At 47.4% G+C, this 25,821-nt stretch overlaps 1 long non-coding RNA gene across 1 annotated transcript; it reads left to right on the top strand.

Annotated features, from left to right (window-relative positions):
- Positions 1-22,413, top strand: LOC103350173 (uncharacterized). The gene is made up of 3 exons (XR_518256.4): positions 1-1,058; positions 15,522-15,639; positions 18,848-22,413. It is a non-coding gene; the product is annotated as an uncharacterized lncRNA (long non-coding RNA).
- The last annotated feature ends 3,408 nt before the right edge of the window (positions 22,414-25,821 follow it).

The following is a 25,821-nucleotide window of genomic DNA, read 5'->3' as shown; positions in this document are numbered from 1 at the left end:
CAGTGCCTCTGCCTTGCTCTCCCTTGAGCCTCACTTGAGTTCGGCTCACCCTGAAGCCTGGAGGAACGTTCCCATCATTTCATTTTTGTTTTCGCCACAGCATTGCGCACATACAGGGCCAATGCTTCATAAACACTCATTGGATTAAGCTTTTCCTGGCAGTGAAAGCAGAGACGAACATCCGTGTTGTTTGCAGCGGTCCTGGGGCTAATGCGTTTTGCTGATTCACCCTGCGGCCTTTACTCATCAAGGACCAGGGAAGCAGCAGTCCTCTGGGCAGTCGCCAAGTGTGTGTCCTTGTGGAGCTTACAGTCACACTGATGCCTCCTCGTGACTTTCAGGGTTTGCTTTTATTAACCCACACTTTACCAAACAGGAAGCAAGGACTTTGGTCAGAAGACCAGCAAGCTTACCAGTGTGGATCCAGGACTTGAACGCAAGTCTGCAGGAAGTACAGGGCAGGTGGCCTGGGGCACCACCTCCCCATGGTGGTGCTTCCTGTCTAAGTGCCATCAAGGTCCCTGCATGTCACTTGTCTGTCCGTGGAAGAGCAGCCGCCCGCTTCCTCCCCACTGCGCATCATGTCTGGGGCCTGGTGAGGGACAGCTGTGGGCCAAATCCAGGCCAGTTACAAGAGTGCTTTCCTCCTCTCCAAAATGAAGTCTTGGAATGTAGGGTGCTCTCCACAGAGCCGTGATTGGAGGTTTCCTCCCTCTTAATAATCCTTTTAAAGAAAAGTCGCAGTAACACCCGCAGGATCTGTGATCAACAGGCTGAGAAACACTTCCCCACGGTCCCGGCAGCTGGGAGATGAGCGAAGCAGAGGAGCAGCCATTGCGTGCATCTCCAAACACCTTCTCCCAGGATGGCGTTCCCTCCAGCTCTGCAGCCGGGGTGGGCGTGGGGTTCCACTCTGCCAGCATTGAACTGCGGTGACAGTTTCAGCCAAGCGGACGCGCTCCACAAATATGCATTGACCCACGCTCTGCCCAGACCTGTGCTGGGTGCTCAGGGAACAGAGATGGGACACTTCCCTGTGCTCCAAAGCGGTGGGAAAGGTGAGCCTCCCCACGGGAACCGGAGTGGTGGGGAGATTTTCACTGGGTCAAGCAAGGGAAGGCTTTCCAGGTGGTGATGGCAGCGTGGGCAAGGGTGCTGGGGTGCAGCTGAGGAGCTGAGTGTGGAGAGGTGAGGAGGCAGTGGTAGGAGGGGACACGTAGCCAGAGGGACACAGCTGGAAGGTGGGCAGAGGCCACTGGGGGGACGGCTTGACTGTAGAAGAGGTGTTGGCTTCAGCCTTTATGAGATGTTCAGACCCTGAACTATCGCAGACTCAGTCCTGGTCTCACCCGGAGCTCACGCAGGGAAGTGTCTTGGAGCTTCAAAAGTGTGGGCACGACCTGGCCTTTAGGGCAATCAGGAAAATTCTCCCTTTCTTGCTCTCCTTCCCTTCCTTCCTTTAAAATTTTTTTCATACTTTTTTGAAAGTATTTTTAATTTATGTTTTAGTCAAAGGCTTAATGGCTCTACTAAGTAAAGAGTTCAACAAAAAAAGCAAAAGGATTATAGTCCAGGAGGAAAACAGGAGCTATAAACAATAATCAAGTGAAAGATGTTCAACTTCACTCAAAGTTTCAAATGGTCACAGAGTCATTAACACTACATCAGTGTAGTGTTACTCCTCCCTTAACTCTCTGAGACACGCAGCTCACGGATCCCATACCCAGGTAACTGGGAGGCAGAAGGATTCTTTTCTTTTCTTTTCTTTTCTTTTCTTTTCTTTTCTTTTCTTTTCTTTTCTTTTCTTTTCTTTTCTTTTCTTTTCTTTTCTTTTCTTTTCTTTTCTTTTCTTTTCTTTTCTTTTCTTTCTTTCTTCCTTCCTTCCTTCCTTCCTTCCTTCCTTCCTTCCTTCCTTCCTTCCTTCCTCTCTCTCTTTCTTTCTTTCTTTCTTTCTTTCTTTCTTTCTTTCTTTCTTTCTTTCTTTCTTTCTTTCTTTCTTATTAAGATTTACTGAGAGGCAGAGTTACAGAGAGAGCAGGAAAGACAGAGAGACAGAATTTGGCATCTGCTGGTTACTCCCCAAATGGCAGCAACAGCCAGGTCTGGGCCAGGCTGAAGCCAAGAACCAGAAACTCCATCTAGATATTTCACATCAGTGGCAGCAGCCCAGCCACTTGGAACATCTGCTGCTGCTTTCCCAGACGCATTAGCAGGGAGCTGGATTGGAAGCGGAGCAGCCGGGACTGGATCCAGCCCCTCCATGGGGTGCCATCATCCCAGGCAGTGGCTTAACCTACTGTGCACAGTGTAGCTCCAATGGGCAGATTAATTTTTTTTTACAGGCAGAGTGGACAGTGAGAGAGAGAGAGAGAGAGAGAGAAAGGTCTTCCTTTTTGCCGTTGGTTCACCCTCCAATGGCCGCCGTGGCCAGCGCACCGCGCCTATCTGAAGGCAGGAGGTAGGAACCAGGTGCTTTTCCTGGTCTCCCATGGGGTGCAGGGCCCAAGCACCTGGGCCATCCTCCACTGCACTCCCGGGCCACAGCAGAGAGCTGGCCTGGAAGAGGGGCAACCGGGACAGAATCCGGCACCCCGACCGGGACAAGAACCTGGTGTGCTGGCGCCGCTAGGCGGAGGATTAGGCTAGTGAGCCACGGCGCTGGCCCTAGCAGATTAATTATTAAGGAACTAGAAACACATGACTGACAGCTCTAGCATTGCCTCATCAGAATGAGCACCTTCTGTGCTGACACTGTGCTGAGCACGTTCACCACCACCGCTTCTGATGCTCCAACCTCCTGGAGTAGATGAAAATAACACAACACCAAGAATGGCAACTCATCAATAGTTGGTATTGGCTCACTGAGAAATACATCGTAAGTGCGAGGAAAGGAACTTGAACTACAGCCGCCTTGCTGGAGCAGGTCCCGCCATGGTCCCTGCAGTGCACAGGAAGAGACTGAGCCTGAGAGCCCAGGGCTTTCACCCAAATCCAGCCTCTGCACACAGCCACCCTGTACCCAGCACACCGGGGCCCCTGCTGGGAAGCTTATGTAAGGAGCTGTTCCACAAGTTGCAAAACACGTTGCTGATGAGTGTGACAGTCATCAATGAATCCAGGTAGAAAAACAGTATTAGCAGATTAATCCACCTTTATGTTTATAAATCTTTAGGTTTATTTTGTTTTACTAGATGCCTAAGCTATGTGTTTCCTCGTACCATTTAGAAAGCAAAAGCAATTTGGAAATGAGGCAGTAACTTAGTGCTGATTTTTAAAAGCTTTTATGGATATATTTATTGATTAAGGATTTCTTCAGTGGTTGGCTGAGTTCCCCAGGTTCCAGTCCCAATATGTCAGGCAGTGTTTGCACTTAGGAAAAGGACTGAATGTGCCTGCTGGGTCCAGGTGTTTCCAGGACCATGGGAAACACAGTGGGAGGCCCAGGTGTGCCATAAATATATATATTTATACATATAAATATATATTTAGTATTATTATTTAGCATTTGTCTAAATATATATATATATATATCTGAGATTTTATTTATTTGAGAGGTAGAGTTATAGACAGCGAGAAGGAGAGACAGAGAACGGTTTTTCATCTGCTGGTTCACTCCCTAAATGGTCACAACAGCCCGAGCTGGGTCAACCTGAAACCAGGAGCCAGGAGCTACTTCCGGGTCTCCCACGTGGGTGCAGGGGCCCAAGGACCTGGGCCATCTTCTATTGCTATCCCAGGCCATAACAGAGAGCTGGATCAGAAGAGGAGCAGCCGAGACTAGAACTGGCCCCCGTATGGGATGCCGGCACTGCAGGCGGAGGATTAACCTACTGTGCCCCAGCACATTCAACATCTCCTGAGCAGCGGTGCAGGGAGCCGGCTGGGCTCGGTGCCATGGGGGGGGGTGGTCGGTTACGGTCCTTGAAGCCGGGAGGGTGCTAAGCGGTACCTTCTGGTAAACACAGACGGCCGGGGTGCATCCCTGAGTTTCTACTTTAAATAGATCTTTTGAGACTGTCTGGTCTATCCAGCAGTTTCGCAGTCCTTTCCCAGCTCTTTCTCATCCCTCCTCAAGCTCCATCATCCTGTTCCCTGCCCTGAACAAAGCCCCATAGTCCCTCCTGCGTCCCTTTGGCTCCACATCTGCCATCACATGACTGCACTGAGCTCTGTGAGCCTTGGTTTCTTTCTGGGAAAGACCAGGTGACAACAATCCTGTGGGAAGATCCTGGGAGATGCTCTGTGCCAGGAAAGTACTGGTTAGGGACCCCTGGGGAGTGCTCAGTACTGCTCAGGACTTAGAGGTTCTGTTTCTTCCCTCCTGAGTCGTAAGGACAGGGGCTCCTGCGTCCTTCCTGGATGACACTCTGCATTTCATCTTCTCCTCTCATCAACCGTGCTAGGATGGTCATCGTGTCAGTCTCCTATTGCTATGTAGCCAATTAGCTCAAGCATGAAGTATAGTGAGCAAGAACAAGCATGTGGTATACATTCGCTGTGGGCACGGGCTGCTAATGATGTGTCAATGCAGGATCATCAATTTTTGGGGTACAGCAGCTGGGAGGTACTTAAGTGAGTGCTTCGGGTTCAGGGTCTCTCAAGAGGCTGCAATCACAGTCTTTAGGGGCTGCAGTCAACTGGATGTCCACCTTCAAGTACAAGTTCACTGATGGGCTGAGGTGGGTCTGTTGGTGGGAGGGTTTCATTCCTTCAATATGGACTTTATCACGGGGATGCTCATGGCATAGCTGCAGGCTTTCCAGAGGGAGGACGAGGGGGGGGGGAGAGACACCCAAAAGGGAGCAACCCCCATTGTCTTTTTTTTTTTTTTGACAGGCAGAGTGGACAGAGAGAGAGAGAGACAGAGAGAAAGGTCTTCCTTTTGCCGTTGGTTCACCCTCCAATGGCCGCTGCGGCCAGCGCGTTGCGGCCTGCGCACCGCGCTGATCCAATGGCAGGAGCCAGGTACTTATCCTGGTTTCCCATGGGGTGCAGGGCCCAAGTACTTGGGCCATCCTCCACTGCACTCCCTGGCCACAGCAGAGAGCTGGCCTGGAAGAGGGGCAACCGGGACAGAATCTGGCGCCCCGACTGGGACTAGAACCCGGTGTGCCGGCACCGCAAGGCAGAGGATTAGCCTAGTGAGCTGCAGCGCCGGCCCCCATTGTCTTTTTTTTTTTTTTTTTTTTTGGACAGGCAGCCCCATTGTCTTTTACAACTTAATCATATAATGACAGACCACAACTTCTGCCATATTCTATGACCAGGCCTGGTGCCGTCCACAGGGCGTCAACGTGGAGAACATTGCTGGCCATCTTGTAAGCTGGCTGCCACAGTTGCTCAGATCTGCAGCAGGGACAGCAGAATGTTCTTGGCATGCCCTGCACTGGGAATGTGCCAGTCACTGGGATACAAGAATGAAAAGATGCGACGCGTAGTAATGCAATCAGGAGATATTTGATGGAGGAACAAAAAGTTCATTTTCTTAAAATTAATGCTGATTTTTTTTTGCTCTTCAAACCTCCAGCATTGTCTAATGGGTTAAGTACACATTTCTGATCTAGACATTTATGAGCTTCCTATTGTAGCCCTGTCCTCCAATTTTAGTTTGCAAACCCAGCCTGTGCTGCCCTGAAACTATTAACATCAAGCTCGAGTGAGTTAGCCTGGCCTCCCACGTGCCCACGCCTCCGTGCTCTCGGCAGCAGCTTCCCTGCTCCCTGACGGTGGCATAGCTATGCCTCCAGCAGCTCTGCTGACCTTCACTGAGCACAGGACTGGTGCTTAGCAAGTTTGGCTGGAAAAGGATTTTCCTGCAGAGATTGCAGAGGGTTTCTGACTATGCTGTTGGTGGTTTTGTCCAATCTAGCATCCTTAACCCTCAGGAGGACAAAGGCCATTTCCACTGTAAAACCCTCCTAAAGCACTTGCTATAAATGGCTCTCCATCGTCCTGGAGAACTGAATCACAGGTTCTTTCCCTCCCATCTTTCATGGGTGATGTGCCAGGTAGGATTTGTTCAGATGCAATCTTCCCACACTGGTAGAATAAATATTTTTGACTCCACAAGTGAGTTATTCACATAAACACTAAAGTTGAAGACTTTCTATGCAGAGTCAAGAAAGCATTTGTCTAAGAAGCTACCCTGTCTAGCACTTGATAAAATGGTCTGTATTTAGATGTGCTTGGGAGCTACATATTTTTTGAAAGCAGGATAGAAGCAAATAGACCATCGTAGCAAGAAAAAACTAATAAGTTCTAAAATCAGGAAGTCCTAGATTCAGATTCTAAATGCAACTCTTTCTACCTGACCATCTTTGGCCAGGCCACTCAACATCATTTTACGAAGCATAGAACTGAGGCTTGGAGAAAGATAAGTATTGACACAGAACCTGCATGTATCAGTGGCAGGAACACAGTATTCGTATATGTAAATGCATAATGTAACCCGAGAGCCTCCGAGCTTCAACTTCCTCTTTTATAGGAGGTACATGTAGCGCATAGGATATACACATACCACTTTAAAATTTTATTAAAAAAATTCCTTGTTTATTCAAGGGTCAAAGAGAGAAAGAGAGATCCCATCTGTTAATGCACTCCCTGAATGGTTGTAACAGCCATGAGTTTGAAAGGTCAGGGCCAGGGTCAGGAGCTGGGCAGGCAATCCAGGTTTCCTATGTGGGTGGTAGTCATGCATTCAATTGAGCAATCGCTGCTGCCTCCTAGGGTTTATGTAGGTGGGATGTTGGAGCCAGAATCCAGGTTCCAGACACTGAAATCAAACCTATGGGTCATAGGCATCTGAATTGCCTCTGTGTTGCACGTGTCACTTTAAACCCTAAGTTTCAGTGTGTGCAAGTGTAAATTGAGGTTATTAACTGAGCTCTGCCCATCTCGTCTGACCCTCACAACTTAGTGAAGTAGAGTAAGCACAGCCTCTTTGTAGAGCACTCTTCTCTATAATAATACCTGCCATTAGTACATGCTAACCATGGTCCTTGAGACACAGACTCTAAGTTCTGGGAGTCTTGAGTTTAAATCTTGGCTCTACCACTTACTAATTTTTTAGAAAAGATTTATTTGTTTATTTAAAAGAGTTACAGAGAGAAAGAGAGAGAGAGAGAGAGAAGAGAGAGAGACCATGTGGCCACTGGTTCACTCCCCAGACGACCACAATTGGCTGGGGTTGGGCCAGGCTGAAGCAAGGAACCAGGAGCATCATCTGGTTCTCCGGGGGGCGCGGGGGGGGGCGTGGCAGAGGCCCTAGCATTGGGCTATCCGCCACTGTTTGTCCTAGGCCATTAGCAAGGAACTGGATTAGAAGTTGAGCAGTTGGGACTCAAGGTGGTGCCAATATGGAGTGCTGGCATCGCAGGTGGTGGACTTACCTGCTATGCCAACATGCTGGTCCCAGCCATTTACTACCTGGGGGAAATAAGCTCATTCCAGAGCTTCTTTGACTCCAGCCCATGTAGCATGGGATCCTTGAATCACAGGATTACTTAAAGATGGAATGGGGCCTGTTGGGGAGAGGACCTGGCACATTCGCTCCTCTTCTTCCCTGCACCTGGGAGATTGTCTGAGACATGGGAGTGAGCTTTCCCTAGATGGATATGAACACAGCAATTTCCTCTTTTTATTTTCTGTTAGTGAATGGTTCTCCCTTAACAAGCTTGGGCACCTGTTCTCTCGGATGTTGTTGAGAACTAACTTTATTCCCTGGCTGTCCTGAAGAAAACAGGCATTAAAAAACCTTCTTCGTGGTTCTACTGCTCATATCAGAGAGGAACAGTGGGTTCTTTCTGTAGCTGTTCTGTCCTATCCTGGGAAGAGCTTGGAGGCATATTTCATGGCTAAGGCAAGTGCTTTTCTTCAAACTTAGGTTTAAGCCTTGAGCAAAAGGAATCGTAGACTAACTTTTACTGTTAAGGCTGTGGTTCACTTTGCTGGTGGAACTTCACTTGAAAGAAGGGCTTGCTCATCCATCAAGTATTTATTTAGCACCTACTACATACCAGATGCTGCCTTGGCAGCCTGGAGAGTCAGGCGAGTATGTAGGAGAGACAGGTGGAGCAGTGTGGTGTGGGGGAAAGAGCCCTGATCTGGTGCTAAGAAGCCTGGGCTCAACTCCTGGCCTTTGACCTTACTTTTTATATGAAATGTCTTTGAATCTATCATGCTTTCCTACTTCATAGAGCTATTTTGAGGCACATGGTATGCAAGCTAGACCTCCGAGGTGTAGACAGACCCAGGATGGACTCCGGGCTATGTCACTTATGTGACCTTGGGTCCATCATTGCGCTCGTTGGAACCTCTGTTTTCCCATCTGCAAAGTGGAAACAGTGAGTCAGCCTTTGAAAGACTGCTGGGGGCCAGTGCTGTGGAGTAGTGAGTAAAGCTGCCACCTGCAGTGCCGACATCCCATATGGGCGCCAGTTCGAGTCCTGGCTGCTCCACTTCAGATCTAGCTCTCTGCTGTGGCCTGGGAAAGCAGTAGAAGACGGACCAAGTGCTTGGGCTCCTGCACCCATGTGGGAGACCCGGAAGAAGCTCCTGGCTCCTGGCTTCAGATTGGGCAGTTCTGGCCATTGCGGCCATCTGGGGAGTGAACCAGAGGATGGAAGACCTCTCTGTCTCGCTCTCTTTCAAATAAATAAAAAAAAGAAAAAGAAAAAAGAAAGACTGTTGGGCTGATTCACAGTTAAGGGTAGCAAATGAGAATAGGTTTTAAAGTTCAGGGTAAGAAGATTTTTTTCAGGTGAAATTGGAGTCCCTTCTGAAACTATTTAGCTCTTTACAAAATATATCTATTTGAGAGTCAAAGAGACATGGAGAGAGGGAGAGAGAGAGAGGGCACACTCCCATCTGCTGGCTCACTCCCCAAACGCCCAAAATGGCCCCTGGCTGGGGACAAAGCTGGAGCCAGGACCCAATACATGTCTCCCACATGGGGGCAGGAACCCCATCACTTGAACCATCACTGCAACCCCCGGGAATCGGGAGAAGATTTGAGAGTGGAACCCGGGCACTGCGACATGGGATGCAGGTGTCTTAACTGCTGGCCAAATGCAACCCCCCCCCCCCCGCCCCAGTTCTTCTTGAGGTTAATTCTTGCACTCATTTCCCAGTTAGATCCGTATGCAGTAGGCTGACAGAGGACTAGAATCTTTTTTTTTAAAAGATTGTATTTATTTATTTGGCAGGTAGCTACAGATAGTGAGAGGGAGAGACAGAGAGAAAGGTCTTCTTCCATTGGTTCACTCTCCAGATGGCCGCAATGGCTGGAGCTGCACCAATCCAAAGCCAGGAGCCAGATACTTCTTCCCAGTCTCCCATGCGGGTGCAGGGGCCCAAGGACTTGGTCCATCTTCTACTGCTTTCCCAGGCCATAGCAGAGAGCTGGATTGGAAGAGGAACAGCCGGGACTAGAACCGGTGCCCACATGGGATACCAGTGCTGCAGGCGGAGGATTAACCTACTGCACCACAGCGCCAGCCCCAGGACTAGAATCTTTGCTCTTGTTCTTTCCACTGTTCTGAGAAAACATTCTTGGTTCCTAAAACCCGGAGTGAAGAGAAAGTGACTTAGCAAAGTAACTCCTGTGGCTGCTTGTTCTTGTCAGGGGTCTCCCCTCCTCTTGGTGCTGGCCTCCGTCCTGGCTTTGCTCTGCCTGTGTAGACCTGGGCCCAAGACACCATTCTCCTTCCTCGCCCAGCTCTGGCTCCCAGGTCATTTCAGTGAAAGCCGGACTCTCAGATGATCCCTGGAGGTGGCGCCAGAGCCTCCATTCTTTGGTTCCTGCTGTAAATCTGTCTACGGAATCCTGGCATTCTGAACTGTGGGTAATCTTTGGCCCAATGGCCTCTCTGAGCGGGGCGCTGTGAGTCCAGAGTGGAAAGAGTCACTGATGTGCTGGATCTGTCTCTATCCCTCAACCCTCTGTGGGGGCAGAGGCCTCGCTAAGCCTCTGCAGAGATTTTCCATAAGATAGGCACTAGCAGGGGCTCCAAAGCCCACACCTGCCCTAACGTCTGGCTACTCAGCAGCAGCACGATGCCCCTCCCAGGGCTCTGCTTGCTGGAACCGATGCCCATGGACCGTTTAGGGAGGCAGTGGAGGGAGGAAGGAGTCAGGGCCCGACTTGAGGGTCTAAGGAGGGACCAAGGATGTTGGGGGTGGGTGTGAAGGGATCAGGTGACATCCACATCCCTGATGTCTAGAGAACTGAGAGTGAATGGCAGGCAAGAGGGTATTTTCCAGATGTGAAAGTGAGAGCTGGCTCATGGCCGCGGCAGGCCAGGGCATTCCTTGTTGGTTCCCAGGATCCTTCACGGCACGCTTCACAGGGCCTCTCTGTTGGCTTCTCAGGCCTGATGCCTACCTGGGAAGCTGCTCCCACCTCTTCCCTCTGAAAGCCTCAGTCTCCTTGTTTGTAAAGTAGAGACGATGACAGTTTTTGCCCCAGACTCTGGGTGCAAAATCATTTTGGGTATCAAAATGCAAATGTCTCCAAAAACTTGAAACCTGCAAGCCATGATTGGAAATGTAGAAAGAACAAAAATAGCTCATGGGAAGCCAGTGATCTGGGTAGTTACACCTTAACCACGGAGTGCAATCCTGCCCTCTTACTGTGCTCTGATTTACCAAGTTCCTATCACACACTCAGATCTCTTTCAAAACATCTCATTTCATCTCTGTATTTTAAAAATGCTATGATCCTAAAACACAACACCAAGAGGCAGGACGTTCATTGAAGTCGTTGCCTTGTATTTTATTTTATTATTTTTCACTTGTAAGAAGTAGAGAGAAGGGCTCCTGCCTTCAAATTGGCTCAGCTCCGACCATTGCGACCATCAGGGGAGTGAACCAGTGGATGGAAGACCTCTCTCTCTCTCTCTCTCTCTCTCTGTGCCTCTGCCTCTCTGTAACTTTGACTGTCAAATAAATAAATCCTTTTTTAAAAAAGAGGTAGATAGAAGAAGAGAGAGAAAAGGATGGAGAAAGAAGAGAGTTAGAGAATGCTTCCATCTACTGGGTTACTCCCCAAGTGCTCCCAGTGCTTGGGGCTGGGCTGGGGCTGAAGCCAGGATCCAGGATTTCAATCCAGGTCTCCCATGAGGCTGGCAGGGGTCCCACTACTTTAGCCATCACTGCTGCCTCTCAGGGTGTGCATTGTTAGGAGCTGGAGCTGGGAACTGAACCCAGATACTCCAATGTGGGCAGTGGGCATTTAAGCTGGTACGTCAACTGCTAAGGTACCCTCCACACACATTTCAGTATCACATGAAATGATTGTGAGTGGTGGCCAATTGATTTCCAGAGGAAGGGAATCCTGACTCTCCACCCATGGAGATGGCACAGGGGCAGGTGCAGATCCTTCAGCATTCAGCGCCTCACTCGGGAAGAGCCCCTGGTCTTCCACGTCTGCCAGCAAGAGCTGTGTCCCTCACCAGGGCAGCTGGCGCCGCCTGCCCTTGCAGTCCTTTCTCCCTCTCCCACCCCAAGACATCTGCTGCAGCCACACTGGTCTCTTCGCCATCGTTCCAGCCTATCTGTGTCTGCAGCTCTCTGTCTTAGAAACCTCATCACCCCACCTCCCACCACCACTTCAGGGACCCTTTGTTTCCAGGCCTCAGCTTCAGCTCCATTTTCAAATTGGCTATTGGCATCTCTTGCTGGGAGTCCTGCCTGCAACTCACATTCAACATGGTGAGAACCTGCCTTGGTTCTCTGTCCCCAAACAGTCCTCCTCACCGTCACCCATGTTCCATCAAGCACTCCGCTGCTCTCCCAGACACCCATGCTGGAAATCTCAGAGCCGGATAAGCTTCCCCTTGACATTGTTACCCAGAGCTGCCCCATTCCATCAAGTTATCCTGATTGTAGCTACTGATGTGGACTGCTCACAGATCCCGTAGGTTCTATTGTGGGTTCTGTCTCCTACAGCCTGGGTACCAGGAAGCTGATGCACAAAGAGACCTGGATATTTTGTGGTTTAAGTAAAGCAGGTGTTCACCTCTCTCTTGTGTAGTTGTGGCTCCAAGGTGGGCAGGACTTCTACTAGGATGTGCAGGAGCCCAGGCTGGAAGGTCGGTCTGTTGTTTGTGGCGTGAGCCCTGTGGCTGCTCCCTCTGTTCCCATTGTCCAAGCTGCAGAAAGAATGGATGAGAGGGGCTCATGGCATGCAGCTGAAATGTCTTCAAGGAGTGCCTTGGACAGTGCACTCATCACTTCAGCTCATGTCCCTGGTCACCAGTCTGAATGTGGTCACATGAGCACCTTCAGCTGAAAAAAAAAGAAAGCTGCAGACTGTAGCCTACAGCTGGCAGCCATGTGTGCTAAAAAGGTGCCGGAGGCGTGACTTTAACAAGGAAGAAAAGGGGTCTGAGTACTGTGGGGATCGTCACCATTCATTTAAAAAAAATTAGTATTAGAGAGGCTGAGAGAGAGAAAGAAAGAGAACAATTTCTCCCATCTGCTCGTTCATTGCCCCAAATGCCGGCAACAGCTGAGATGGGCCAGGGCTGAAGCCGGGAGCCAGAAACTCAATCCAGGTCTCCCCTGTGGGTGGCCAGGATCTGACTACTTGAGTAGTGGCCGCCTCCTAGGAGCTGCCGTAGGAGGAAGCTGGAATCTGGACCTGAACTCACACACCCTGATGCAGGTATCTAACTAGTGTCTTAATTGCTAGCCCAAGAACCCACCCTATTACCTTCTTCTTTTTTTAAAGATTTATTTATTTGAAAGTCAGAGTTACAAAGTGGCAGAGGGGGAGAGAGAGAGAGAGAGAGAGAGAGAGAGAGAGAGAGAGAGAAAGAGGTCTTCCATCCGCTGGTCACTGGTTCACTCCCCAGATGGCCTCATTGGCTGGAGCTTCGCCGTTCTGAAGCCAGGAGCCAGGAGCTTCTTCCAGGTCTCCCATGTAGGTGCAGGGGCCCAAGGACTTGAGCCATCTTCTACTACTATCCCAGGCCATAGCAGAGAGCTGGATCAGAAGTAGAGCAACTGGGGCTCAAACTAGCACCCCTATGGGATGCCGACAATGCAGGCAGTGGCTTTACCTTTTATGCCACAGTGGCTGCCCCCTTATATTATCTTAAAGATGAGGAAACTGAGTCTTATAGACATGAAGTGACTTGCCCCAAGGTCCCTGGCCCTGTTAACACTGGCTCCCAGGCCTGCCCAACATGAAGACTTTTTGTTACCTGTCAGGGCCTCTCCATGACCAAGCATGCGTGTGACCAGTATTAAGTGATCACAGAACTGAGAGACAGCATGGTGAGTCAGATATGGGGCTTGATTTTGCCAAAAAAGCGGAGCTGAAGCAAGGTAAGGGTGGGGTCTACTGCTTAGGTAGAAGAAAGGAGAAGGAGAAACACAGAGATTTCTCCTTAGCAGTGGGTTTGTAAGTCGCTTCAGTCCAGGTCTAGTCACTTCAGTTCAGACCCACAAATACCTCATCTGTGAAAGGCTGGATCTGATGATGAAGCACCAGCAGGTGATGCTGGAACCCTTCAGAGTGTGCTTTACCTTCAGACTATACCCCAGGAACCGTGGCTCAGCCCAGGCCCTCCGGGACCTGGCTCCTAACTCTGCCTGAGCCCCCTCTCCCTGCTCCGCAGCACGTGGCCTGCCGTGGCTGGCCTGGCCACTGAGCCTGTGCACACACCTGGAACAATCCGTCCCCACCACCTTCTGGGGAAGAATTTGTACGTCCTGGCAGCTGGCAGGATTTCTTCCCCAGGGGGCCGGCCAGCCTCGCTCCTCCCTGGCTGGGTTAGGGATTTCCCTGTGCAGCAGGCATTGCTCTTCCTGTCGTGGTGTAGTAGACTCATGGCCCAGGAGACACTCATGAGCTGCTAGAATCCGCACTCCACAAAGCAGGCCCAAGGATTTTCCACTCCGGGCCTCCAGCCCCAGGGCAGAAAGGGAGAAAAAAACACAAGTGGAATCTCCCTTTAAGATTGCAAATGCCTTGAGGGAATTTCATTCATGATTCCTTTCACCCAATAAACTTGTCTATGTCCTGATCTCCTTTGCTTTTAAAGATACCAGACCCATGAGAGTGCTTCAAACATTTGTGGAAAATAAAATAGAATGACAAATCTATCTTGGGCAAAATACAAAAACAAAACAAAAACCACTGAAAACATGGAGGGGCCGCTGCTGTGGCAAAGCAGGTAAAGCCTCCGCCTGCAAATCCACCATTCCATGTGGGTGCTGGTTTGTGTCCTGGCTGCTCCACTTCCGATCTGGCTCCCTGTTAATGAACCTGGGAAACGCAGTTTTCCATGAACTTTTGTAGCACCCACACATCAGATGAAAACACCCTAATGACCTCCTTTGAACCTTAATTGCTTCTTTCAAGACCCTACTTGCAAATGCAGTGACATTCTGAGATTTGGGAGGCCGGGGCTTGAACAAATGAGTTGTGGAGTGGCACGGTTGGGCCATCCACTGTCATCAAGTGTTGGCGGACAGAAAAGAAGGAAGAACTGGCAGGGAGTGCTCACGAAAGATACCTGCAGAGGCCCTCGGCACTGTGGAGCGTGGGGCTCACTCCTCTCTGCATTCCTCAAGCCTAAGGCAGGGTGCTCCTTGGATAGCCATGAATGAGTGAACGAAGAAACCAATGAAGGAAGAAGCCTTGGGTCTTAGGAACGTTGCCACTGGTGTCGTTCTCAGATGCCTTCTCTCCTGTGGCGTCAGAAAGAAGCTTCACGTTTCTCATTTGCCTCCAACAACAGCCGTCAAGATCAAAAATTTCCGACTTGATTAAACATTGAGTAGTTGGGCCACCAAAGGAAAGCAAGTATGTGCTCAATCAAATCTCTTATTTGGAAAATATTATTGTTTTTTTCCAACAGAGAGACCAAGGGCCCTTTATCATTGCCTGGCTCTTGAAGCCTGCTGTTTAAAAGCCAGGATGGAAATTTAGGAAAATACAGTAACTTAGATTTAAACATGATAATCCCTCTTATCTATTACATTGTTTACCGTTTTTACAGAAGTCTCTCACTTCCATGATTTGATTTGATCCTCACAACAATTCCAGGTAGTGGGAAACAGAAAGAGAATGAGCTCTGAAGGCCAGGCTAAGGCTCACACCCAGCTCTGACACCTCCCAGTGGTGAACACGTGGGCAGATCGGCCGCTTTCTTTAAGCCCTGAGCTTCTCATTTGTGCAGTGGAGACGGTAATATCAACCAACGTCTTAGCTTGCTCTCAGGTTAGTTGACATCACATAGAAAGAGCCTAGAATATTCTGGCCACCCTCAAAATACAGCAAAAGTTTAAACCCGAATATGAATGCTGGTCCTTCTTTCTGCCTTTTCTTTTGTGAAATAGAGAGAAGACAGTAAATATCTCATAAAACCATAGTGGCCATTGAGTGACCAATGCCAGCACAGATACATGCTCAGTACAGGATAATTGGGGTTACTCTTTCAAGACTCTGGTACATTTTCTCAAAGATAGGCATAGTTACCAGCTTCCTCCTGACTGTTTCACATTTTACCTAGTCTCTGCCTTGGAAAAGTCTTTCACTTCCAGCTGTTGGAGAGACTGACAGACGCACGGAAGCAGTCCCTGAGCAGGACGGAAGAGCCCGGCTGATTCTCCCTCGCTGTGAGCCCTTGGGTAAGTCAGGTCTTCTCCAGGTCTTCTGCTTCCTTACCTCTGCTAGGGCAGACTTCATCAGTGGAAAGCTACCTGCAGCCCCCAGTAATCTACGTGATGAAATCTTTTGCCCAAGTGCAGTAAAAATCCCTAGCACTTAAAAAGGGGAAATTTAATCGGAACTTTTCTGATGCGTGTGCACTTAACCAAACAAAAGCCTACTTTATAAGAGCTCTTTGATGTCTAAGCTGCCTAAGGAATCATTTTTTTAAAGGGCATTTTAAAAGTTGTTTTCTTAGAAACAGGAAATCAGGTTTTGGCACAAGGGAAAGACATCCAAACACAGCAAGACTTGCGGGATGGCGGGAGGAGCCGGTTGGTTTTCCATTGGCAGGAATCTAGAGGGCTTTCAAGATTGGCAAGAGGTGGCCCAGGCCACCCTGACTCAGCCTCCCAAGGTCTGCCAGCTCCGAGTGTGGTGCGAACGTCCTGGTGGCGGCAGGGGAGATGGGCCTCCATCCAGCCTTTTGAGACGTGTTCAGTGCCTCCTCTGCTCCCTCAGTCCCGCATTCTACTTCTTTCTTGTTGGCGATACTTGGTGGTCTAAATCGCCAAATACCTCAAGTGATCTCTAAGGAAAATATTTTTCACCAGATGATCAGTGTTCCCTTCCAGATAAAAAGAGAAAAAAAAAAAAAAAAAAAAAAAAAACAGATGAACACACATATGAGTGCATGTGGGGGCGGGGGGAGAAATTGCAGTTACCTCTTTGAAAAGCTCCTAAAAGTTCCGTAATGCCTAGTGATTTTATCAAGTGAAAGAGTCATCAAGCAGGCAACAGGGTGGAGGAAGGAGGCCCCAGCTCTGCCCCACAGCAGCCAGGTGACCTGGGTCAGATCCCTTCCCCTCTCTGAGCTGCTGTTCTTCATGGCCAAGGTGAAGAATGGAGGTCTGGGCACAGGGCTGCTGGTAACAGCATGTGGACTCATGTACACTTGAAACCTCGAGTAGGTACTCAGCGAAGGCCTCCCTCTGCTGAGCTGCAGGCTTCAGTGGGTGCAGAGTCCTCTTGTTGATTGACCAGTCCGTGCTATGTCCTTCCAAGTTCCAGCACGGATGCTGAGAGGTGGGGTGCTGCAGGGACTGGAGTGCTGGGCCATGATCCCTCCCCCTCCTCTCTCACCCACCCCTTTTTCCTCTTTTCCTCTCTCTCCTCTTCTTCCTCTTCCTCTTCCTCCACAAGCCAGGTGCTGTGGTTCTTCCCCCTTCTCCTCCTTCTGGCCCTCCCCACCCCACTTCCCCCATCCCTACTTCTTCACCTCCCGTTCTCTTTCTCTTCTCCGAGAGCCAGATGACGTAGCTCCTCTTCCTCCTCCTCCTCCTTCTGCTCTGTCTCCCCCTTCTTCACCTCCTGCTCCCCTTCTGCTTCTCCTCCCCCTCTTCCTTTTCCTCTTCCTCCTCTCTCTCTTCCACCAGAGTTTTAAAAACCCACAGGATGAAGCTTACCCTTTCCAACTTTGAGGTATCCAGTGCAACAGTGCTAACTAGATTCATCTTATGCATCTGAGCTCTAGAACTTTCATTTTTTGCAAAACTAAAATTCTGCAGCTATCTGACAGCAACTCCCCATTGTCCTCCACCCACCCCTGGCAACCATAAATCTGTTTTGTGTTTCCATCAGTTTGACTGCTCGTGAGATCTCATGGGTGGAACCATGCAGGGTTTCTCCTCTTATGTACAGCTTATTTAACTTAGCATGTCCCCCAGGTCCATTCATGTTGTAGCATTGGACAAGATTTCCTTCATTTTCAAGGCTGAATAGTATTCCATTGTGTATATGTTCCATGTTTTCTTTATCCATTTTTCTCTGACAGTGGGCATTTATGCTGCTTATATCTCTTGGCTATGGTGAATAATGCTACAACTAACATGAGTCTCTTTGAGACTCTGCTTTCAATTCTCTTGGGCATATATCCAGAAGTGGAATTGCTGGATCATACAAGAATACTATTTTTTAGAAGTTCCAATTATTCAAAGTGGCTGCACCATTTTACAGTTCTGCTAGCAATGCATAAGAGTTTTAATTTGTCCACATCCTCACTTTTGTAATTGTCTGTTTTTGTTTTGTTTTGATAGTGGTCATCCTCATGGGGGTGTGAGATAGCACCCTATTGTAGTTTTGATTTGCAGATGATCTAGATTCAAACCTGCTGTATGCATCTATTTTATTTGATGGCCTTATGATGGCCTTCATGTGAAATCCAGTATAATTATTTTCAATTTAGGGTGATGAGCAGGCCATGAGTGGGCAATATTCTCAGGTGTCTGGTTTCTTAGTGCTACTGCAATACAATATCATAAATAAGCTTAATGTAACAGAAACCTATCATCTCTTGGTTCAACCTACAATGCAGCCATCTCCTAGCTTGAAATCAGAAGTTATCCAAAGCAGCCCGGAGCTGACAAGTGAAAGGAGGAAGGCAAGCTGGAAGCACAGAGGATGTGGAGCCCAGCTGAGGAAGTCACATTCCTTGAACTCTTTCCCCGAAGCCAGCAGGCTGAAGGAAAGCCTCAGGCTAGGCAAATGCTTGTATCTCTAAATGCAGCAAGGTCCCAAGCAAAATCAAAAGGGTTGAACTTGTAGATACCCTCCCTGCTGTTGGTTATGTGAGTCTGGTTTAATGACTCAGGATGGCCTACAGTGAGTGCCCTTTGTTGGTCAACATCAGCATCTCAGGAATGGAGTCACTGGTAAGTGTGAGAGGAGACAAGTCTAATCCCAGCTCCCACTGATTACCTGGTGCAGGCTGAAAATTGGACAGGAATGGTATGTAATAGAGTTGTAGTACTCCACTTGTGACGTCATACCCCCTAACTTGTGCTATGGTTATGGATATAAGACTCGCAGTGGACGCTGTAATGTGCCACCTCGATCCTCCTTCAGGAATACAATACTTTGCACCCCAGTGGTTTGGACATGTTTCAGACCTTCTCTGGAAACTGCCCTGGGTTGGAGACAGTTCCATCAGCCAAGGTCATGCCCCCTTTCTGGAACAGCCTGCATCTGGTGACTTATTTGCTCAAAGCAGAAAGCCACTATGTTTGGGAGCAAAGCATGGAACTCGGAAGGCCTTTCCAGCTTCTGTGTTCCTTGTGCGGTAGCAGAAGCTTTGGCTGTTGCCTGGTTTTTCCCTCTGCTTCATCTTGCATCGTTGCCTTTCATCTACAGGTGCAGCTCTCAAGAAGGATGTCTTCATAAGTGTCCTGCCTGCTAATTTTGTCTCAGAGCTACTTCCCAAGCAATCTGACCTGCAGAGCAATATCTTCCTGGATTTGAAGATGAGCATCCCAACTCCCTAGAGAAAAGCCTTGGAAAAAGAAATGACTCTAACTGGCATATGGTTGTAGTCAGAACATGTTTCTCTCATAAATTAAACAGAGAATGGGAAGATCCAAGTTCCAGCTTTCAAAGACACACATGACTAGAGAGCATCTTTTTGGCTTTGATTCAATATCATGATTATGGGAAGGGAATGGCATATATAGTGAAAACAAAATCGAACCGTATATTTGCTGAGAAAATATTTGCTTAATCAGGGAAGTCTCTGTAAGCAAAGGCATGCACACACAAAGTTCTTACATCTGACAGGTGGGAAAAGCAAGCTGCAGACCATGTTTTCTGTCCGGGCTGTGGCCATGCACAGAGAGAGGGGTGTCCTTTGGTGCTGGTTCTGTGTAAATGCTTCCCAGCTGGTGGGAACTGCTCTGCACCCGCCAGAGCCACTTTCTAAGAAAGGAAGAATTTTAAGAGGGGCTTTTTGCAAAGTCAGCAGTAGACCTTCCAGCTGCTTGGAAGATGTTTTGGCAGGGCTGGTGTGGGGCAATAATAGCTGACAGGAGTGGGAATGTGATTAGAGAGTTCCCACCTGCAGAGCTGAGCCAACAGACATGTGCTAATCTTTGCTGACATCAAGGTGAGAAGAGTCTTAAGCACCCTTCTCATGAAACCAATGCCTCAATGCTGAATAGAGGCCTGTGGCTCATGGGCACACATCCCGTTTGCATTTCGTAGGTTGAAACCAGGCAGTGTAGGATCACAGACCCTCTGTTTCAGACCTTAATAGAACCTCAAATCTTACTACTGCTACTCAGTGCTCTAAAGCCTTCCATGGATGTAAGTTGGCTGGTGGTATTCTCTTCAGTCATCTTCGGGGCCTCCTCAAGGAACACATTTCTGGTGCTCACTAGTATTTCTGTTCTGCTTTTAGGAGCACGGGGTGCTCTTTCTGTGGCCTTGAAGTTAAACAAGGCTGTGTGATTGGGTTTAGCCAAGTACAATGTCAGGAAAAATGACGTCAGTTATTGCTGGGTGCAAATGTTGAAGAACTGGAGAGCCTTTCTCTGTGGTTCCTGTTGTTGACGCCAGAGAACTTAGGTTGGAGTCTTGGAGGTTCTACTTATTAACTGTGTGTGTTTTGAGGCCCAGAGAGGCCATTAACTTGCTTTTCACCTTTAGAGAAAGGAGACAAAATAGTATGTGTCGTACACAGTGGTTTTGCTTGACTTGTGGTAGGTCAAGTAAAAAGATTATTTCTTATTCTCTCCACCCCAACTCTTCAACAACATGAGAATACTTGCTTTTGCCTCCAAATGCTCTGCATTTGTAGACAAGGAATATCTCCTGAATTCTTTATTTTAAACTTGAGTTTTTGATAAATTGCAGTATCATATGGGACATTATTGGGACCCGTCAGAAAGCAGCCTGGAGTTTATATATGTCAAAGAGGCTGACCTTGGCTTGCAAAATGAGAAAAGTGAGCATTCCTGAAAGTCAGAAAGATGAATAGAATATGAGTATGAAAATAGGAAGACAAATGCTCTAAAACCAAGCTCTTACATGTGTAGAGTGTAAATCTTAAATGCAAAGTGGACACTTCAGCAGTTCTTACTTCCAAGGCTTCCACAATGTACTTCATTTAGCCCTTCAATCAAAAATATTCACCAAGTTCCCACCAGGTGCCAGGGAGTGTACAAGGCACTGAGGACCAAGCGATGAACAAGATAGGAAAGGTCCCTGCCTGCCCTTAGAGGACTTAACTCTTCAGAGAGACGTGCAGTAAACACGGTGGTGAGCGACAAAGAGGCTGCCTTTGGGATGAAAACAGTTTTGAAGGAAGTGGGCCTTGATGTGCCAGAGGAGCAGGGATGTGGTCCCTGCGTGGTCCAGGTCATCAGGAGGACGTTTCCCAGGCCTGGTGGGTTTGCTGAGTGCTGGAGTCGAGAACCAGCCAAAGGAATGTCATGGGGAGAGGGAAAAGCTAGTGGAAGTCTTTAGCGTGGGAAAAGGCTTGGAGGGATAAGCAGGGAGGCCCCTGTGACTCGAGGAAAAGGAGAGGAGAGAATGTGTGGAACAAGATAAGAGAGAGAGGCCTGGGCCAGAACACACAGAGCCTCCTGGCCACCGCAAAGGGTTAGAACAAAATTCACATTGCAACATGGGCATGTAAAAACAGTGGGGACATTTTCTTTTAGTTTCTTAAACATTAAGGTGTAACTGACATACAATAAACTTCAAGAAGTTCCTGGGAAATGTGTATTATGAAAAGACTGCATGGATTTTAAAAATGCACCAAAATACACTTATTTTTTCTGTTAGAATATTTATTCATTTGAAAGGGGTTGGGGGGGGGAAGAGAGAGAGATTTCCCATTTCCTGATTCACTCCCCAAATGCTAACAACAGCTGAGGTTGGCCAAAGCCAGGAACCAGGAACTCAGTCCATGAATAGCAGGGACCCAACTACTTAAGTCATTACTGCTGCTTCCCAGGGGCTGCATTAATAGGAAGCTGGAAGAGGGAATGGAGCTGAGACTTTGAACCCAGGCACTCCAATAGGAGATGTGGCAGTTCCAAATGATTTCTCAACTGCTATGCCAAACACCAGCCGTAATGAAAAGGATTTGTTTCTTGTTATTTATATGAAAGGCAGAATGAAGGGAGGTAGGGAGACTGAGAGATCTTCCACTCACTGTTTCATTTCCCCAAATGTCTGCAATGGCCAGGGCTAAACCAGGCTGAAACCAGGAGTTTGAAACTCCATCTGGGTCTCCCATGTGGGGAGCAGAGGCCCAAGTACTTGGGCCATCTTCTGCTGCTTCGCCTAGGCACTTTAGTAGGGAGCTGGGTTGGAAGCAGAGTGGCCAGGACTTGAACTGGCATGCCAATAAGGGATGTTGGTATTGCAAGTGGTAACTTAACCTGAGGAGTCACAACACTGGCACCTCAACGTTATCTCTTTTTTTAAGATTGATTTTATTTATTTGAATGGCAGAGTTACAGAGAGAGAGCGACGATGCCAGGAGCCAGGATCTTCTTCCCATCTCCCATTTGGGGGCAAGAGCCCAAGCACTTGGGCCATCCTCTGCTGCTTTTCCAGGTGCGTTAGCAGACAGTAGGATAGGAATTGGGGCAGCAGAGACTTGAATTGGCGCCCATAGAGGATGCTGGTGGCCTTACTCAGTCTGTCACAACACCAGCCCTTCTCTTTCGTTTCCTTTCTTTCTCTCTCTCTCTTTCAAGTAGATAAAAGTAAATAAACATTAATAACTTAAAAATATGGCTTGTGTCAATCAGCATAATTATTTTGAAATTCACCCATGTTGTATGTTCTGTTTCATTGTTGAATCATATTTCATTGTATGAATGTGCTACAATTTGTTTATGCATTGATCCTATTATTGAACATTTTCCCCCAGTTTTTGGTTATTGCAAATAAAGCTGCTAGGAACATTTGTGTGTCAAGTCTTTGTATGGGTTATGTTTCATTTTCCTTTGAGTAAATACCCAGGCTGGATCATGTGGTAGTTCTATATCTCACAGGGCCTGGAGGCGGGCAGTGTGGTGTAGAGGGTTCAGCTGCCACACGGACGCCCACATCCAATAGCAGAGTGCCTAGTTTGAAACCTGGCTACTGATCCCTTCTTGGCCTTTTGGCTAAGATCAAGTGTGAATCCCAGCTATTGCCCTTCTCATCCAACCTCATGCCAAGTCACGGCCTGAGAGGCAGCAGGTGACGGCTCCAGTAAGTGATTCCCTGCTACCACATGGGAGATCTGGGGGGAGTTCTCGGTTCCTTGCCTCAGCCTGGCCCAACCCCAGATATTGAGGCCATTCGAGGAGTGAACTAGTTGATGGAAAAACTCTTTCTGTCACCCTCTCCCTCTTTTTTGCCTTTTAAAAACAAACATTTTTAAAAAGAGAAGCTGCTGAGTTGTTTTATAAAGTAGTTGTATGGGGCTGGCACTGTGGCACAGTGGGTTAACGCCCTGGCCTGGAGCGCTGGTATCCCATATGGGCACCAGTTTGAGACCTGGCTGCTCCATTTCCCATCCAGCTCTCTGCTGTGGCCGAGGAAAGCAGTAAAATATGGCCCAAGTCCTTGGGCCCCTGCTCCCATGTGAGAGACCCAGAAGAAGTTCCTGGCTCCTGGCTTTGGATTGGTGCAGCTCCGGCCATTGTGGCCATTTGGGGAGTGAAACATCGGATGGAAGACCTCTCTCTCTCTCTCTTTCTCTGCCTCTCCTCTATCTGTGTAACTCTGACTTTCAAATAAATAAATAAATCTTAAAAAAAAAAAGAAAGTGGTTGTAACATTATATATTCCCTGCCTCAATGTATGAGAATTCAAGTTTTTCCATATCCTTATTAACCTTTGGTACTCTCAATCTTTCAACTGCAGCCATTCCAGTCAATGTTCAGTGGTTCCTTATTGAGGTTTGATTCACCTTTGCCTGATGACTGTCACATTGAGCATCTTTTTATGTGCTTATTTGCTATGTTTATTTTTTTCCTTTGTGTTGTGTGTGTTCACATTTTATCCATTTTAAAAATTGGGCCTTTAGTTATCTTATTATTGACTTTTGAGAGTTCTTTGTTCCAGATACAAGATCTTTATCACATTCATGCTTTGTGAATTATCTCCTCTCACTCTGCACTTTTTGTTTTCATTCCTTAACGGTGTCTTTATCAGTTTGTTCTTTTATGGATTGCGGTTGTGTTATCATAGTAAGGCATCTTTGCCCAAATCAAGGTTACAGATTTTTCCTTATGTTAGTTTCTCAAAATTTTATAGTTTGGATTTTACAGTAAATTTTCACTGATCCACTTCAGTTCATTTTTCTATATGGAATGATATATCAATTGATAAAAGCTCATTGTTTTTGGCAAGCATCTAATTGTTTCAGCACCATTGTTTTTAAAAAGATTACCCTTTCTTCTCCATTGAATTGCCATTGCTTCTTTGTCAAAAAACCAGTTGGCTATTTGTGTGTGTCTATATGGGCTACCTATTTGGCTCCATTGATCCATTGATCTATTTGTTTATTTGTTTATTTATCTAATTAACAGTAGTGCATGTCTTAGGATTACTGTAGCTTTACAATGAAACCTGGATCAAATGGTGATATTGATATTTTGATAACATGGAGTCTGCTGAATATTGTGTGAGAAACAGTTTCACCTGTCCATGCAAAGGATGGACTCAGAAAGTGCAGCAAAAGTGACAGTTTATTAACTTTTTTGCAAGACTGGGTGCCTGGTTGGCCAGCATACCTGGGATCATTTACAGCAAGCTATTTATTGCCTAGCATGCAAGTCCAACCCCCAGTTCCTCATTGGCTGAGTACTATGGGGTTACAGTCTTCCCGGCATTTGCTTCAGCTGTTCTGGCTACGAACATCCTGTGTGCCCAAGAACTGGCAGGTGCATGTGACCTAGCTGTTATGCTAGCTAGCTACTTGTCTGTAAGCTGTTATGCTAGCTAATTGTATACTCACAGCTAAACATCTTACTTTGAAAATGAACCAAACGTCCAGTTCTCACTTGTTGGATGAGGTAACTGCAGCTCTCCATTCACTTAATTATCCTTTAATTTCCCTCTACAATATTTTGTGTTTTTGGCATGTAGGTCTTTCACTTCTGTCAGAGTTATCTCTGTGGATTTTACATTTTTAATGCTACTGAAATGCTACCTGTAAAATTTTTTCTATTTCTGAGTGTTCATTGCCAGTATATATAGATACAACTGATAGTTTGATATTGATAATGTATCTTTCCACTTTGCTGAACTCATTTAATTCTAGTAGCATTTTTGTAGAGTGCATTGAATTTTCTATGTAGATTATTTTGCTTTGTTTGAGTAAAAAGAGTTTTATTTCACCTTTCTAATCTGGATGACCTCTATTTAATTTTCTTACTTGATTACACTTTCTAGAACTTTCTGTACAATGTTGAATAGAAGTGGTGAGAACAAACAGAATTGTTTTTTCCTGTTCCTAGATGGGGAGGAGATTTGGTCATTTACAATTAAGTGTAATTTTTTTTAAAGATTTATTTATGGGGCCAGTGCTGTGGCATAGCGGGTAAATCTTCCACCTGCAGTACTGGCATCCCATATTGGCACCACTTTGAGTCCTGGCTACTCAACTTCTGATTTAGCTCCCTGCTAATGTGCCTGGGAAAGCAGTCGAAGATGGCCAAAGTCCTTGGGCCCCTGCACCACCTGGGAGACCCAGAGGGAGTCCCTGTCTCCGATTGGCCCAGCTCAGGCAGTTGAGTCCATTTGGGGAGTGAACCAGCGGATGGAGGACCTTTCTCTCTCTCCCTCTCTGCCTCTGCATCTCTAACTCTGCTTTTCAAATAAATAAATAAATCTTTAAAAAAAGAATAGGCTCCTTCTAAAAAAAGATTTATTTACTTATTTGAAAGGCAGAGTTAAAAAGAGACAGAGACAGAGGCAGAGAGAGAGAGAGAGAGAGAGAGAGATCGATCTTTCATCTACTGGTTCACTCCCAAAATGGTTGCAACAGCTGGAGCTGGACCAATCCATAGCCAGGGGCCAGAAGCTTCTTCTGGGTCCCCCATGTGGTTGCTAGAGCCCAGGGACTTGAACCATTTCTCGCTGCTGTTCCAAGGGCATTAGCAAGGAGCTGGATTGAAGTGGAGCATCCAGGACTCAAACCAGCACCCATATGGGATGCTGGCACTGCTACGCTACAGTGCCGGCTCCAGTTAAGTGTGATTTTACTTGTAGGTTTTTCTCAGATGCTCTTTATCATTCTTTTCCTAACTTTCTAAGCATTTCAAATCAGAAATGGATGTTGGATTTTGTCAATTATCTTTTGCATCTGTTGAGATAGTGTCTTT

This window comes from Oryctolagus cuniculus, chromosome 7 (genome assembly GCF_964237555.1).
Source record: "Oryctolagus cuniculus chromosome 7, mOryCun1.1, whole genome shotgun sequence".
NCBI classification, from domain to species: Eukaryota; Metazoa; Chordata; class Mammalia; order Lagomorpha; family Leporidae; genus Oryctolagus; species Oryctolagus cuniculus.
The sequence above is the reverse complement of the archived record's forward strand: the minus strand, read 5'-3'. Positions and strand labels throughout refer to the sequence as shown.